Genomic DNA, 14830 nt, shown 5'->3' with positions numbered 1-14830 from the left:
GGATTGGATCTTACAGAAATTATTACTGTATTACAAAAGTGCCTAGAGGCCCCCAAGTATAATCAAGGCACCTGTCCTGAAAAGGGAAGGCAGATGCAGGGTGGGAGAAAGCAAGTGTCACTAGCTCATTTTACTGGTGGGGAACTGAGGCAGAGGGAAGCTAAGTGACTTGCCCAGTGTCGCACAGGTAACAGGTATCTTACCTCCGATGCATCCGCTGGCTCAGCAGCCCCTCAAAAATGCTCTTTCCCAGCTGGGTCGGGTAATCTGGCAAAAGGTCTCCCCTTCTGGGGCAAGCAAAAAGTCCCACATAAATTCCAAAGGATTTACTTTATAAAAACCATAGCTTTCCCCACAGCCTGGTTACTGGGCCACACCCCTCCCTTCAGGGCCTGTCCATCTGTCTTCCTTCTTCAGGGCATAACAACATTTGGCCCACCCTAGGCTGCAATAGCTTCCTTTCCAAGTTCTCCCTCTTGGTGGCAGGTTCTTTCCCCACTACCACCACCGCAAAGCTGTGCCATAGAGGAGCCCAGGCCTTCCTTCTACTATAGGCTCCCATCATAGGGTCCTATACAATGGGAGGTTGCCCACCTTTAAACACCAAACAGTCTGTCTCACTGCTTCCCAGGGCCATTTGCCTGCTGTGCTCATCTTTGTCCAGGCCTTCTCCCACCTCTTCCCCGCAGTCCGCCACAAATCCCCTCCCAGGTTCCTTCACTGGCTTGTGCCTCATCCTTTATCTCCCTGGCCCTGTCCTGGCTCCTAGCCACAGGCTCCTATAATGAACCTGCTGGCTCATTACCGAGCACTGTTACTCTCCCTCCGTCCCATCCCTGAGCCAGTGGACAGCTCTATAATTTCCCCAGCACAGGAAATGGAAAGATCCCGAAGTCAGAGACTACAGGTGGGGGGAAGCAGCAAGCCATTGGCACTAGCCTGAAAGCTGGCTGTGGAGAGGATCCATAGTTCTAGGCCGCCCAAGAGGTGGGACTAAGGGTTGGACAGAGAAGCAGCCGGTTGCCTGTCACTGGCAGGAAGTTAGTATCAGCAGCAGGCAGCTACAAGGCAGTGTTCGGAAGAGCCCCACAGGTGTGGTTATCCAACATATCCTGTGTGACCTGCCATTAAGGGAGGGTGAGGCATTGCTGGTTTGATTTATGGATAACTGTTAAAGCACCATGCCTGGGGTAATTTGCACTTTTTATTTTCTTGCCGTACTAGTAAAGGAAACCTCCATTGTACTCAAAAGCTGTGAGCATTTATGGGAAGGGCCTCGTGTTTGGCACAATTGCAACTATCACCTCCAAGCTCACAGTATACCTAAGACAGACTACAGAGCAGCACCCTGCAGTGGGGTCAATTACACTCCTTTCCCAGGCCTGTTCCCTAAGCCACTATGGGAAAACTCCCTACCCTGCCTAAATCCTCCCTGTTTCTAGGCAGCAGGCAGCTCTTTTATAAGTTGGCTCTCTTCCCCCAGCAGGCCCTGCTTCCAGCCTGCAGTCGTGACCTCGGTGGACTACAATTCCCAGAATACCTGTCTTCAGAGGAGTAGAACTGTGCCGGTCAAAGCCTGCCTTTAAAGGCACAGCCTGAGACAGAAAACCAGGAAATGAACTCTGATCTCCTGAGTCTTGGTCCAGTGCCTGAAATCACAAGAGCTCTGGATGAGCTCTCTGTTCCTTCCCCTTACAGCTCCTCATCCAAATCCCACAAACTCCACTGCTGCCTCTCTTCAGCCTTTTACTCCCTTTCTCCTCAGGCTTCTCATCTGTGCAAGCAATCTGGAGTGACTTTTCCCAATCTCTAGCGCCTATTTTCTGAAGCGGTGAGCTGTTGCTGCTTGGGTCAACCCCAGTGCTCCAGCCAGGCACTTTTGTTCTGGAGTCTTTGTTGCAAGTGAGAAGATGGTCCCCTCTATTCTCCCTTGGGTCTACCGGGACAGACAAACTGGGTTCAGCAGGGTTATATTACCAAATAGATGATTGTGATTTGGTTCACGATACTGATGACTTTACTCATATGTTTGGTTATCCTAAATTTAATTTTATTTTGCCCTGTGCCCATGCAGTTGAACAGCGTCTTTAGTTACGCCATAAATCTTTAGTTACATCATGAAGCTTTTGCTATGTTGGCTGTTCAGAAGACTTTTCCCATTCAATTCCAGGCCTGGGCCTCGCTCTCGTTAATCCACTCTCAAAGGCTGCAAATGTTCCATCTGAGGACTGCACATGCACGATTGTTTTCAGTTCTGCCTGTTTTCTACTGGATTATATTTTTTGGTGTTAGGTTAGCCCCCCAGTGATTGATTGTTTTTTCGTCCAGGCATGTCCATCTGTTCAGTCAGATAACTGTTTACTTAAGTATGGGCGAATGGATTTGCGTTTTCTCTTGACATTTGCATGAACAATGTAGCAATGGTCTGCATTCAGTGTTTCTCCCTTCCCCCTCTTTTGGGGCTTCTTTTGATGAGTCTCTTGTACTTAGGATAGTTGTGCTTTTTTTAGTCATATTTAATCCCCTCCAGTGGCCACCTCCACTTTTCCAGTGCACGTGATGGTATTAAACAGTTCATTGTTATGTCCTTGTTTCTGTGCTGTTAGGATATTAATCACTTATCTTTTTTGAGTATGCCCCTTAGCATTGTTTATTCTTAATGGAGTTTGGAGAACCTGCTTTTCCTTGTATTACCATTATTTTCCCCCCACATATCCCACTTACAATCGAAATGAGACAGATTTCTGGACTAGATCATACTTGGCCAGTACTTGTCCTGGATATAATTTTTTAAAACTCGTGAATTGATTTTCTCCATTTGGCTCCTTTTTGTGTTTATAAAATATTAACCCAGGGGTGTGTGTGTGTGTGTATGTTGGGTATGTGGAAACTCTTTGGTAGCTTTGCACTGGAGATTTGCTTAGGGCTCTTCCAGTGATGCACACTATGATAAAGGTAATCACATTTCATTCCTTGGGTTGTAAACTGATTGCTGACAGGGTCAGGAAGGCATCTCTTCCCCCCCCCATGTACAGCATTGCACAATAGCATGTTTTGCTTTGTTTCATTTTTTTAAAAGAACAGTTCAATCTTTTTCATCACGTTTCTCCCTAAAATCCTGGTAAAGTATTTTGATGATCAATCCTTGTAAAACTAAGTTTTGTCATTGTTAATTTCAGCCCTGTGTAGCAGTCTGGAAATACGTTCTTTAAGTCCTATCAGTGCACAGAAGAAATGTAGTTTCTGTCATTCAATGTCATATGAATTAGTCCTTTGAAAAGAAAAACTTCAGTGACATGTTTTTGACCTTGACAGAGGCTTTAAAAGAGTTTTGGGCTAAGAGGAGTCGGATACAGCTGATTGTTATTTTATATTTCCTTTCAACATTCAAGGACAAATCTTCTAAGTGAAGATGGTGGAATCCATAAGAACTGCATTGATTTCAATGGCATTATTTCAGATTTATACAGATGTAAAGTAGAGGAGAATGTTGATATCATTTCAGGTGTACCGTGCTCTTTCACGTTATCATTAATCTCTTGTCATCTGCAAAACTGGTAACCCAGAAGGAGCCCTTTTTTTATTGTTCGTATGCAAGAGAACACTAAGCTCAAATTGGCCAACTTTGATTCCTCTTAGGAATTATACCTTAGAGGCAGTGTTGTTGTTGCATTGTGTCAGAATAGGGTGGTTGTATCATGAAGGGAGAAGGACCAGAACATTTGTGATTTTCAATAGGTACTTGAAATTTATCACCTGTTCTTCTCCATCCACTGACTGCCCTCTGAGGAGTTAGTTATGATCCCTTGTTATGATGTATGGGAGGTAGCGACATCAACGAAATATGCTCAGTTCTAATAAAGGTTTAGGCCATTGGTTCACTGATCACATTTAAGCTTAATTACCTACTTTGCATATGAAAAACTATTTGGCATTTGCTTCCTGCCAAATTCAGATCATTGGGGTCATCTGAGCCCATTACTGGCTGCTTTATAGCTGGGAGTGTCTCCTAAGTTATTGTAGTGCAATGGTACATTAATTCCAATTGTTACAGTATATGTCATTGGCTGAGCTGGCCTTTTAATAATTTCTAGCCTTTCAAACTCTGCACTTCAAGCTCGCTTTCTGTAAGCAGAAAAGGAGTACTTGTGGCACCTTAGAGACTAACAAATTTATTAGAGCATAAGCTTTCGTGAGCTACAGCTCACTTGTAAGCAGTCTCTCCTCTTTGACATCAACTGGGGTGTCCATAAAGGCCCGTTGAAAGATCAACCCAACCTTTGAAAGATGTGATTTGACTCATGAAATCAATGGAAAAATAAGGTAGCCTCCGTGAATGGCAGTTTAAAACACCGTGATCGCAGACAGAGCTCAGGGTCAATCTGCTGTAGCGATGGGCTGTTTGGAACAGAGAATATCTGAGAGGGAGAATTCTATTTCCTGACTTTGGTAGGTGAAGAGGCAGCATTACACAGGCTGCAGTTACCAGTCATCTAGGCTCTCTCTCTATTTCTCAATTACATAGTGAGAATTTCCCCCCTCCCCAACTTCATTTGTTAAAGAAAACACAGGGCCATCTCCTGGTAGCCTCCATTACATTAAGATAAATATTAGCTTGATGCATTTTGGTATTATAGTAATGAATTTCCCTCCGACAAACTGGTGCTTAGTTCAGTATGTCAGACACGCAGCTGCTTTAGCTGCCTCAGTGCCCTGTGCACACAAGTTTGTGTGGTCATCACTCTGCACCGTGTTAGCACAGCAATGAGTTCTCCCAGATGAGACAGCGGCAAATGCTGCTGGACAATATTAGTTTCCAAAGTGAGGTAGTCTCGCCCATGCTCTGTCTTCTGCTTTGTTGCTAACTGAGTGGCCGCTGACTGATGTACCATGTCACAGACTCACCGCATCTGCTCTTGAAGGGGGTGGGAAGATTCAGGGCCTGAGGGGAAGAACAAGCATCCTGGTGACAGCACGGACCCAAAGCTGCTTTTTAAGGCACAGGGTCGTGGGCACGCAGACAGACTGAGGAATTCAGGGATGTGGGGTCTGCAATAAATATACAGGACAGTAAGAAGTCCAAAGGCACTGTATTAAGGACAGCAGCATTTATCGCAGCCATAATGGTAGTGCTATCAAGGCCACAATTAATCCTAGCTCAATTTCCTATTCATTCATGCTAAGGCGGCAGAACATCAGTTCTGTTTTAATTATGGCCCAAATGGGAGCTATTTTTTTGCCGTAATGCCACAAGAAAAGTATTCTCCACCTTGCCTAAAATCAGCAAGTACTGGAAATCTCATACATTAATGAAATTTCTGGATCAAGGAGGCTAGGATAAACTGAAATCTGCTCTCCAGATTGCAGACCCAACACAGGTACTGACTGCATAAGCTCTCCGACACCGCCCTGCTAATAAATGCACACCCTGTCTGGGAAGGAATCACCATGAGAGGTTGAGACAGTTGTTCAGTCTTTGTGCCTGTTCTGTCCTTGATCTTTTTTGCTGAGATAACCAAAATGGGTGTCAAATGTAATGTACACACCTGACAACCAGGAACTGGACAGAGATCAACAACTCACTGCACACAGGCCACTAATGGCCATCAGATGGCAGCGGGTTTTGGCTATCAGCCCACTACTGAACTTGGCTGTATTTAAACCTCTGTCTTAGGAGTGAAAGGCTCTGTATTATCCTGTTAGCAATACCTTGAGCCAAGCCCCTGTTGGATTGATGTATCTGCAGTGAACCTGTTGAGATTTGCCCATTGTTAACAATCACATGGGAGACCCACTGCTTTATTCCTCCATAGCTTCTTTTCCTGCAGTACCTGCTTAATGTTCTTTTAAATCCCTTACAAGTCACTCTTATTTCATTAGGCTTTTATTTCCCCTCATTATTAAAAGATAGTGCAATGTGGTCAGTGTAAAATAATGAGAATCTGTTTTTTTAAAGTCAAGAAGTTTTTCTGGCTGTCTTCTGTGCTGTTGCTATGATCACTCCTAAGGCCCCTCTGATAATTCCTGTGACCTTATTTCTCCAACACAGACAACTCCCATCATCCCTTGAGTCTCCATAGCTCTCCACTCATTCAATAGAGGAAGCACAGTCTGCCAGTTTCAGCCCTATCTCTGCATCTGTTATTATACATGTTTGTTAACCCTCCGGATACAATGCATGCCGAAAGTTATTCTTTCGTAACATTTGTTTGGCTGCCAAAAAGGAAAAATGCTTTGCAACCCAAAGGTTAGATTTGCAGCATTTTGCAATCACGGCCTTCGTTACATTTTGCCACTATTTCGTTGACTCCTGGAGCTTTCAGCTATGTACAACATCACCTTACTTTTTAGCATGTAGTTGCTATACAGTAATTCTGTAGTCCTCCATCTTTATTTCCTGCCATTTAAAATGTTTATGGCCGAGCTTTTCAAAGCCATTAGAAACACAGTTCCTTTTACCTTTACTTGGAATCGGCCATCCAGATCTCTTAGGCAGCTTTGAAAACCTCAGCCCACATCTTCCGCTTGGCTCCTCTCCACTTTAGACTGATCATTAGCATAATACATTATTAATAGAGTAACTGAGCCTCTTCTGCCAGATGCAGTATTTATATTATTTATATAGATGTGTATTAATTATTTTAGAGACATGTAAAACAACCACTCCTGGTCCTGACGAGCTTATGACATGCGGATAAAGGGGAAGGGAGTCAATACCCAATTTTTTTGAAGGGAGTGTTTTCATTATTGTTCACTCTTGTTTATGTTTATCACCGAGGCCTATTTGCAGCATCAAGGCCTAAAACAGCAATTGAAGCTGCCTGAGTGGAACTTACACCTCTATGGAGTTTGTACCGTAGTATATAAGAATTGGATAGTATCCCTTTTAACAGTTTCCCCAGAAAAACAGGGAGGCCCGCAGGGCTTGCCAACTATTTAAAAGGGGTACCAACCAGTTCGTCTACACTACAGACCCCAGTGGAGGGACTCGAGCCATTGAAAAGTGCAAGTGTTATCTGGGCGGATCTGACTGCAGGATCGGGTCTGCATCTGCTCATTTTGACTGTAGGTTTTGTTGCCTGTTTTTGTTTGACCCTAACCCAATCACTCATATGCCTAACTCTTCATCCTGTTTCCCATTATTTGTATATGGTGCCTGGGCTGGCTGAGTCTCGAGAGTAAAGACGATTCGTTACAATTCATGCCTTTTCCTTTTCCTGCTCAGATTCTCTCTCTCTGGCTCTGTCATAAGCTGTCCATTTTGAAGTTAAAGTGCAATAAGATGAACTTACTTTGCTCTGCCATCAGGCACTTTCCAAGTTAAAACTGTTAATAAAGATAGGCTTTAGCCGGCCAAAGTTTTGATCTGGATTGGAATTTTTTGATAGGCTAAGCATGCTCGTAGCCAAGGTGTTGGGTCTACTTAATATGAAGATGGGGTCCAGTAATGAAATTCAGGCCCAGATTCAGATTTTTCTAGAATCCAGGGGCTTCAAGAGGTTTGTTTCAGTTTGGACTCATTTCTATTTGCTAGGATTCAATCATCCTTCAATACAGGGTTCTGCCTTCTCCTTTCCCCAGTAATCTGTTACCACAATCAAGCAGTCTAGCCTCTCATCTTCTTATCAAGTTATGTCCCTCCAAAGTACAAACCAAATCACTGTATGTCCCATAGCTGATAGTAAACCTCTGTGTTTTCCTCTCTCAGCAGCGGTTCCTGATCCCAAAAGAAAGTGCCAAGATTAGCTTTCAGAGATATGCCTGATGTCCCATGGGATGGTTGTAGTAAAAACAGGGCAAAGGACACAAATTCTGCTGTGGTTCTCGCAGACTTGCACAAGCTTTCCTCTTGATCAAGAGACAACTCAGCCACAAATCCAGGCCCGGGCTATTGAATAAAATTGACCGGCTGCCTGAAAGCAGCAGGTTATTTTCTATTACTTTGGATTAAGTGTAAAACAACAGATTATTTTGTGTGGTATCTGTGCTCAAAGTGGGGGAAGTGGTGTAATGTGCAATGAAGGTAGTAAGTAGGGATCAGAACACAGGACTGAGCATTGGCAAGCGGGTCCAATTATCTGTTTCGCCCCGCCCCCCGCAAGAGCTTTTTTGATCTTGGCCAAATTTTATTCCATTTAATTCCTTCAATATTCACTGGTTTCCCCCTTCTTCCAGTGAAATAGTAAGAAACGTCTTTTCTAACACTCAGCTCCAGTGTTAGACAGTAAGACAGTGAGTGCTGGACTGAGTTCCTATGAGTTCTTCCTCATTTTCACCTTTGTTTGTTACAGTGTGAAATTCACCCCAGCCCAAGGCCTGTAGAATCATAAAATATCAGGGTTGGAAGAGACCTCAAGAGGTCATCTAGTCCAACCCCCTGCTCAAAGCAGGACCAATCCCCGACTAAATCATCCCAGCCAGGGCTTTGTCAAGCCTAACCTTAAAAACCTCTCAGGAAGGAGATTCCACCACCTCCCTAGGTAACCCATTCCAGTGCTTCACCACCCTCCTAGTGAAAACATTTTTCCTAATCTCCCCCACTACAACTTGAGACCATTACTCCTTATTCTGTCATCTGATACCACTGAGAACAGTCTAGATCTATCCTCTTTGGAACCCCCTTTCAGGTAGTTGAAAGCAGCTATCAAATCCCCCCCCCCCATTCTTCTCTTCTGCAGACTAAATAATCCCAGTTCCCTCAGCCTCTCCTCATAAATCATGTGCTCAAGCCCCCTAATAATTTTTGTTGCCCTCCGCTGGACTCTTTCCAGTTTTTCCACATCCTTCTTGTAGTGTGGGGTACAGAACTGGACACAGTACTCCAGATGAGACCTCACCAATGCCAAATAGAGGGGAATGATCATGTCCCTTGATCTCCTGGCAATGCTCCTACTTATAAAGCCCAAAATGCTGTTAGCCTTCTTGGCAACAAGGGCACACTGTTGACTCATGTGCACCACTCCATCTGCACAGGGGAAAATTTCTCCCTTAGTGTATTCCAGGATCTGCACTCCGTCTAAATGGCTGAATAAATGGAAATAATCATCTACTGATCTTTGGTTATTTCTTTCTTAATAGTACTGTAGGTTAACAGCCAAATACCAAATCTCATTGATTTCTAATGAATCCTGACCCACTCTTTGAAAGTGGCCACCTCTATTCCAAGCCCGCATCCTACATTTTTGCGCTCTCAGACGTCACTTGGGCTTGTTGGTATTGTAACCGAGGAAGGATTAGCTGGAGATTAATGAACAAGTCTGGGGCCTTGTCTGTACTACATGGCTAAATCAGCGTTGCTGAGATTGATGCAGCAGCATCAATTTAGCAGGTCTGATGAAGACACACTAAATTGATGGGAGTGCGTCTCCTGTTGGCATAGTGTAGTGTGGACACCACTGTATGTCCATCTGAGGTATGTCAACTTAAGTTATGTTACTTACGTAACTTAACTAGTGTAACTTAGCTCAATTTACAGCGTTAGCGTAGGCCAGACCTGGGAGTTGGGAGTTCTAGCTTCTGTTCCTGCCCATTTATGAAAACTGAGGATGGCAACATTTTCTTGCCCTAGTGATGTGGTCTCAAGTTTATTTTATAGTTGCAAGGAGCTTTGAGGTCCTCTTCTCAAAGGGCTTTGGAGATTTTAAATGGTGGTAGTATTTGTGGGACAGCTCTGCATTCTCTATGCACAATGTAAGAAGTGACTTTTGAAAACTGGGGTCTCTCTCTTTAATCCCTTCTGTTGGGGGATTAATTTTTCTATGCTCCCTTGTAGCTTTTGGCAGATGTTACATTTGATTCGCATAGACACTGGTCATAGTATATTGTATGTTAACTTTTTCACATCTCATTAGATGTGATTCTTATTGAGTATCCTCTGAGAAGGCTAATTTACATCAAGTCTATGCAGGATCAGAGTCTGAATTTCTCATGGAAATGTGTTTAGTAGCAAAAGCAACCTCCCCTTGAGTTTTCTGCATGAGAGTCACCCCTCCACGTCACGAAGCGCAGTGTCAAGTTCTGAATTCCATATCATTTGCATTCAGATATCAACTATACCATGGCTCCTCTCTATGAGAATTTTCATCTTCACCTTGGCTCTGCTATACTCTTCCTTCAGAGCAGGGCACAGAGTGTTGTACAAATCACTCAATACACATGGAGCACAATCCAATAAGGTGCTAAGCATTCTGGGCCCCTATCCAGCAACGCACTAGAGCACACACTTAACTTTAAGCACGTTAGTTATCCCATTGACCTCAACCCAGTCTCACCGGTTTTGAATAATATTAGTGCCATTGGATTTAGTAACAGATATGGGTATTGAGCATTTCTGCACATCAATCTACTCCTGTTTGGGGGTCTAACTTTAGGGACCTATATTTGAAAATTTTGGCCAATGCTAATACCAGACAGCCATGTACACCACCCAATATTCCATCAGTAGAAACCATTTTAAAGCCTTAAGGAAGCTTATAACACTCATCCAATAGAAGAGTTTATCTGGAGTTTGCTCTTGCTTGTACTGAAGAAAATAAAGCTCTTACAACCTAATACAGCCAATTACATGGTATCTTGCGTTGGTGAAAAATGAATTAGGGGAGTAGTTTACAGTATAACTGCCATAACAATCTGGCTCATCTTGAAAAACTGAATTTTTTATGTATTTGTTTCCCTGCTTGGTCTATAGCTGTATGGCTATATTGCAATGAAATGAAAATGCTGACAGCTTGTGTTCTGCTTCTATTGGCAGGGTTACTGTTTTATCATTTAAATGACAAATGTTTTGGCAAGGTTCAATAGCTTTTGCTTTCCACTTTCTACAGATTTTCTATATTTCTCTTTAGAGTGTGCTTGTTAAACACCTATTTTGATTTTCTCCATGTAGGGTAATTAGTGTGTTAACCATTAAGATGATCAAATGTCTTCTTATTCTAATTATTGAAAAAAGACATCCTTATTTTAGCATCACAGGCAGGTCAGCTCAGTTCTTCAGGGAAGTAAGGTTAAATACATCTCAATGACATGGAAAATTAAACCAACACTGTCTTTATGGAACACAAGTGGGCTGTTACTTTCCCGTTTTCTAATTTATTTTTTTTCTATAACCTATAAAGTATTAAAAAATCTTGTGGTTTTTCATATTAACTATGCTAATCAGGGCAGAAAAGTAGGTAAGTATTTGAATGTTAAACGCTTCCAAAATTTATTTGGGGGGACAGTTCATGCATTTTTTTCATAAACTTCTAAACACAAATATTTACACAATTAAACCAACGTGTGCATTATTATTTTATAATGTTCAGTACCTATTTTTCCGGCTGATGGCATAAAGCACGTACCAGCCTTTCCCAGATAGGACTGTCAGAGTACTGGACCAAGGGTAAAATTTTCAAAAGCATCTAACTGACTTTTGAGCCTAAGTTCCTATTTACTTAAATGACTTAGCTGCTTAGGAGTCTACACTAGAAAAGGATTTGCTGGTAGAACTAGGCCTGCCAGCCCTCCCAGTGGAGATGTAGCTTATACTGGCAAAAAAGCCTTCCAATGGGAGTAATGAGGGCAAACAATCTACCTACTTTTAAAATAGAGCTTGATAAGTTTGTGAATGGGATATATGATGGCATCATCTGTGGTAGCAGGTGACTGGACGGGATGATACAGGAGGTCTCTTCTAACCTTATGCTCCTAACAGGAGGTTGGTATTCATTGGCCTGTAAGATCATCAAGACATCATGGTAATAGGTGCAGAATAAATATCCTAGATAGATTGATAGGCCCAATCCTGATCCCATCTGCATCCATCACATGGTGCTGGCAATAGGGCCATACTGCTGGCAGTCTTAACGGGTTTAAAGAATCCTGTGCTCCCTCATCACTTAATCTGAGGGTTGGAGAGCAGGCGTGGCTGCCTCCCCACAGGTAGCGTTTGTAAGACTGCTGCCCTAGCTGCTGTATATGGCATCTGGAACCCTGGGGCAGATCAGGGAAAGAGAGGTGGGAAGGTTACTGCTAAGCTGAATAACTGAGGAAACTAAATGGGCTACACAGTGAGCTTCCATCTGCCTGTTTCAAGATGTTTCTGTCTGCCAGATACTAACTGAAGATGAGGCCACCTGGACTGTAGGAGGACCTGGCCTCACCCTACTATAGTCAGATCCCCCCCCGTAATCCTCCTAGGAACAGTCAAATGTCATATGTGAACTACAAAAATACAAGGACCCTGATATAGTCTCGTCTCCCCCTTGTGCCTGGGTTGAATAGCATGGTGCTTACTCCTGAGGGTTCCAGTAACCTTTATGGTCCCCGTAGGTGTTTGAAAGCTGGTGAAGATGCATAAAAGGCCACTGGGGGGGGGAGAGAGCTCACACAGATCACATTTTTGGTCCACCACACCAAGCAGCTCCATGCCAGGTGCCTATGGATTAGGTGCAGATTGCCTCCACAGCAGACTTAAATGGCCTTGGGATAGATTGGTCTGATGCAAGGTTGGGTTATGCAACAGTAAGGGGCTATCTCACCCCTTACTGGCATACCTCATGGCCAATGGTTTGATCCTTGTCATGTACTGAGTTCATCTGTGAGCTATGGCACAGTTTCAGAGGAGTTGCACATAGCATCACATGGTGTGGCTGGGAAAATTTACCAAACTGACCTTGTAAACAAAGAAGAAACCTCTAATCTCAAATCAGCTACTGACTTCCTGGAAAGAGTTCAGTCCCAGGTTAGCATGCATTGAAGACTGTCTCATCTCTGCAGCCCGGAGTATGGAACCTGTTAATGGTGAGTCTGTCAAGATATTCAGATCAGTTCAGAAGATGGAAAATTAAAAGCCCAGCTAGGATACTGCTCCTGAAGACTTAATCCTGTGAGCTGCTGCGTGTCCTTAGCGCCAATACTTCTGAGGATTGGGCCCAGAGAGACCATCTATTAGGAAGAGGAATCCCAGAATATGAAAAAGCCTACAATAAAACTCTCTCTGGGTTGTTCAGCCTTATGGTACAATAAAGCTAGTTACTGGGGTTTATTCAGAAGGTCTATTGCCAGGTAAAGGGCATTTTTAAAAAGTGACCAGTGTGAATTCAGTAAAGCATTTACGTATGTGCTTAATTTTAAGCACATGCTTAAGTTCCATTGAAGTAAATGGAATTTAAGCATATGTTTAAGCATTTTGCTGAATAGGGATGGACTGCTGAACCAGGAGAAACTCTGGTGAGAACAGAGTAGGAGCATTTTTAAAACCATACGGTAGTGATTTTTTAAAGGCATTTGTTATTTTTTCCTAGGTCCTTATCTTGTTTATAATCAAGAGGTACACTAAATTCCTTTCCCAAGGCTAAAGAGCCCTGAAGTATCACAGTTTGTGTTAGCATTGAATTGAAACAAAGCAAAACACAAAACCAAGTTTGATTGTAGACAACTTTAATAAGTAAATAGTTATTCGTCTCTTTGTTTCTTTTCAGTATTATTCCAGTAAACCTGGATCTTTAGAGTCTGATCCAAAGCACAGTGAAGCTGATGGGAATCCTTCTAATGTTTTCAATGGACTTTAAATAAGCCTTATATAGACAGAGGATGACAGCATTTAATTATACAGCCTTTTCATTCAGCGAAATGGAAATTAACTATTGAAGTTGGCTTGTTGGTCTAGGGGTCTGATTCTTGCTTAGGGTGCGAGATTCAAACCAGGTTCAAATCCAGGACAAGCCCACTTTTAATGGGGGGAGGGAAATCTCAGTGGTTTGAGCATTGGCCTGCTAAACCCAGGGTTGTGAGTTCAATCCTTAAGGGGGCCATTTAGGAATCTGGGGCAAAAATTGGGGATTGGTCCTGCTTTGAGCAAGGGGGTTGGACTAGATGACCTCCTGAGGTCCCTTCCAACCCTGATATTCTATTCTATGAAACACTGGTCTATAATCCCCTCCCCCCCCACATAGTATGATTCATTGGAATTACACAAATAATTTCAAGAACAGTCAATACAAGTTTTGAACCATGATTTGAGGACTGCAATAGCTCAGACATGGGTGAGGTTTTTCATAGGAGTGGTGGGTGACATTCTGTGGCCTGCGCTGTGCAGGAGGTCGGACTAGATGATCAGAGTGGTCCCTTCTGACCTTAGTATCTATGAATCTATGAATACTCACTCTGAATTGGCACATCAGTCCAAGTTAAATGGTCTTCTGTCTGAATTTCCCTTACTATAATAGAATTAGTCAGAAGACTGAACAGATTTATATTTCCAGCTTTATGAATCTCATTTTTATAAATTGTCTTTTTGTTCCTACTTGATTTTCTGGAAGGTGTTTCACACAATAGGACAAATGTATGTAAAATAGTTTTCAAACACTACTACGCTATATATGCCATTTTAAAAAGATGACTGTCACCCCAAACCAGAATAACCTTGTGGTTACCATTTAGACATTTGATTATCGTTAGAGTCAGTTGCAGTCTGCAACCTGCACGTTTCTCAGTTTGTTGCTATTCCCCTCCCTCCTTTTGAAATTCCCATTTCTTCATGGCCATTTTGCATTGCTAATTATTTTCTGTCAGCCAAAATCTCTTTCTTTAAGCAAGTAGAACAAATATATTCTTTTTCTAAAGAAAGAAAAGCTAAACATGTTGTATGCAATTCCTTATTTCAGGTAATGACGTTCTCATGGTTATGTTGGAACATAGTAGGACAAAAGCCACTTTGGCCCCAATCCATTTCTCACTGAAGTCAATAGAGAGACTCTCACTGATGTTAATGGGAGTTTTAGAGGGGCCGTTAGGTTAAATTCACCCCAGGTACAGTGGACCAGCACATTGTCCACACACCACTCACGTC

This window comes from Dermochelys coriacea, chromosome 9, assembly GCF_009764565.3.
Source record: "Dermochelys coriacea isolate rDerCor1 chromosome 9, rDerCor1.pri.v4, whole genome shotgun sequence".
Taxonomy (NCBI): Eukaryota; Metazoa; Chordata; order Testudines; family Dermochelyidae; genus Dermochelys; species Dermochelys coriacea.
This window is presented reverse-complemented; position numbering follows the sequence as displayed.